This window comes from Capsicum annuum, chromosome 8 (assembly GCF_002878395.1).
Source record: "Capsicum annuum cultivar UCD-10X-F1 chromosome 8, UCD10Xv1.1, whole genome shotgun sequence".
Classification (NCBI taxonomy): domain Eukaryota; kingdom Viridiplantae; phylum Streptophyta; class Magnoliopsida; order Solanales; family Solanaceae; genus Capsicum; species Capsicum annuum.
The window spans coordinates 27,081,060-27,084,422 of NC_061118.1; the positions used below are offsets into that span (position 1 = coordinate 27,081,060).

The 3,363-nt window shown below is 37.3% G+C and overlaps 1 non-coding gene across 1 annotated transcript; it reads right to left on the reverse strand.

The window, feature by feature from the left end:
* Positions 1-752: 752 nt before the first annotated feature.
* On the reverse strand, positions 753-859 carry LOC124886777. The gene has a single exon (XR_007044187.1). It is a non-coding gene; the product is annotated as a small nucleolar RNA R71 (small nucleolar RNA).
* Between the last annotated feature and the right edge of the window lie 2,504 nt (positions 860-3,363).

Consider the following 3,363-nt stretch of genomic DNA (forward strand, 5'->3'; position numbering starts at 1 on the left):
TCTGACTGTCTAAGTCTTTATACTGCTTGTACGATCACGTACACTTGCGTGTGCATAGGGACGCAACAAGTTTTTAGTGCCGTTGTCAGGGACTAGTGTAATTAGTAAATTGTTTAATTTTTTGGTTTTTGACAATAAGTTTAAGTGTTAACAACTTGATCTTAGAGGCTGAATTTTTGCTGGTTTAGTTGAATATTGGACTGACTAGAGATAAAGAATTGGTAGAGCCTTTTTTAGAACCGAAATTGATTTTTCATCAAAGGCGAAGAGCTCAACAGTAGTTTTAATAGGGACAGATGACTGAAATATGAGATCCTAATGTTGTTAATCCAAATGCCGAAAATGTTCCAGTTTCAGTTATTCCAGCTGTTCCTATTCAACCAGCCATAAGACCTATTCGTGAGGTGGCAATACCACTTACGAACCATGTAACTAACATTATTCGAAAGTCTAAGCCATAAGGTCGGTGGGAGTTAAAATAAAATATGGTGCAATTATTGAATTCTTCGGGGCAATTTCACAGACTTTTATATGAGGATCCGCAGCAGCACATACAGACCTTCCTGGAAATAAGCGATACATACATTCCTGAAGATGTGAAGGTTGATTATGTCAGATTGACACTTTTCTCTTTTTCTCTAAATGGGGAAGAAAAGAGGTGGTTATATGCTGAACCACCATACTTTATCACTTCATGGGAAGATTGTGCTCGGAAGTTCCTTATTCGATTCTTTCCATCCTAGAATACTGCACGTTTGAGGAGTGAGATCTTGAGTTTTAGATAGAAAGATAAAGAAAATCTCTACCAAGCTTGGGATAGATTTAAAGGCATGCTCAAAAGATGTCCTCCTCATCATCAATCGAATGATGTCTTGGTGCACACATTTATAGAAGGCCTTGAGTCTAATACAAAGATTCTCTTAGATTTAGTAGCAGTAGGCCAAGCTTTGGAGAAAACTTATAAAGAATTGTATATACTATTGAATCGAATCTCACAAAGGAATCCTGATTGGCATGCATACTCAAGGAATGCTCCCAAAAAAGTTGTAGGGGTATTAAAGGTAGATCAGTTCACTACATTACAGGCACAGATTGCAGAAATGTAGAATCATATGACTACTTAACTGAATAACCTAAAGTTGGGTGTGACATAACCAGCAGCTGCAGCAAATGCAGTTCAATAGGTTTATTCATGGTATGAAGTTTGTGGAAGTGGTGAGCACATAACAGACACATGTTTTGTTAATCCAGATTAAGTCAACTGCGCAGGGAATGCAAATCGTCAGGGTCAATAGAATTTTGGCAATACGTATAATCCCAATTGGAGGAACCACCCTAATTTCTCATGGGGTGGAAATCAAGCACAAAATTCAAATAGTACAAGGGACCAATGCAAGTAAATCCACAGCCGGCTCAAAATAATTAGGAGAACTCTCAAAATAGCAATGTGGAGGAATTTATTAAATAATTTATGGCTCAATAAGCACAGTTTTTTCAGACATAAAGACTCAACAAGAACAGTTTGCAGCTGAGTTAAAGAGTCAACAATTGCTTACACGAAATTTAGAGTTGCAGTTGGGGCAAATTGCAGGATCACAAAATACAAGGCCAGAAGGATCATTACCTAGTGATACAGAGGCCAATCCAAAGAAGGTAAATACGGTTACAACATTTACCTTCCTCTTGTTGACATTCTGCAGAGTGTGCCAAAATATGTGAAATACTTGAAGGATATTTTTGCCAATAAGAACTAGTTGACTGAATATGCCACAGTTGAACTTAATCAAGAGTGCACATCCAAAATTTAAAATAAACTGCCTACGAAGTTGAAGGATCTAGTTAGTTTCACCTTGCAGATTACCATTGGACAGACTATTTGTGTACGTGGATTGTGTGACTTGGGAGCTAGCATAAATCTCATTCCTACATCATGGTACCAGATGATAGGTCTTAGGAGTTCCAAACCCGCAACTATTATGTTGCAGTTAGCGGATAGGTCCCTTACTAGGCCAGATGGTATTATTAAAGATGTGTTGGTGCAAGTGAGATCTTTGATTTTCCTGGTGTATTTTATGATTCTTAACTTTTAGGCTGATCCTGTTGATCTATTTATTTTAGGATGACCCTTCTTCGCAATAGGTCAGTCACTTATTGATGTGACAGATGGAAAAATAACAATGTGAGCGCACGACAAAGTAAAAGTTTTTGATATGTACAAAGCATTGAAACTGTTAGCCATCTATAAGGAGTTATCATTTATATCAGTTATTGATTTTGATTTAGATTGGCAGTTATTTTTGTTTGATGATCCATTAGTGCAATATTTGATGGGTCATAATCTGTATAGAATCGTAGAAGTATTGGAATTGGTCCAGGTTATGAATTTGGCAGTAGTTGAGATGAAAAAAGTGTTTTTTGAGCCTTTGAATAGGCCAATTGGTCCATTGTCCAAGCCGTTAGTCAAAGAAGCTTCTAACTTGGAGCTTAAGGTTCTTCGTCCTCATTTAAAATATGTTTTTCTTGGTGATCAAGATACCTTACCTATTATTTTGTCTGCAGGATTATCAGATTTACAGGTAAAGGAAGCTGTAGCGGTTCTAAAGAGGAGAAAAAAGGCGATTGGTTGGCAGATGTCTAATATTACAGGAATCAATCTAGCATTTTACATGCACAGCATTTACATAAAAGAGGGGTACAGACCTAGAGTGCAGCAACAATAAAGGCTGAATCTTGTGATGAAGGAGGTGGTCAGAAAAAGAGTGATAAAATGGTTGGATAGTGGTATTGTCTACCTAATTTCCAATAGCAAATTAGTGAGTCCGGTGCACTGTGTACCAAAGAAGAGGGGAATGATTGCAGTGACCAATGATGATAATGAATTGATTCTTACACGTACGGTGACTAGTTGGAGGATCTGTATTGATTATCGAATGTTGAATGAAGCAACTCATAAAGATCACTATCCAATTCCCTTCATTGACCAAATGCTAGATAGATTGGCTGAGCAAGAGTATTATTATTTTCTGGATGGGTACTCCGGCTACAATCATATAAGCATAGAATCGAAAGACCAAGAGAAGACCACTTTTACTTATCCATACGATACATATGCATTCAGATATATGCCTTCCAGCTTATGCAATGCACCTACTACATTTTAGAGATGTATGATGGCAATATTATCAGACATGGTAGAAGAATTCATGAAGGTATTCATGGATGATTTCTCTATATATGGAAATTCTTTTGAAAAGTGCTTGTAGAATCTTGACAGAGTCCTAGCTCAATGTGAAAAAACAAACCTGGTGCTGAATTGGGAGAAGTTCCACTTTATGGTTAAGGAAGGAATTGCCCTAGGCCATA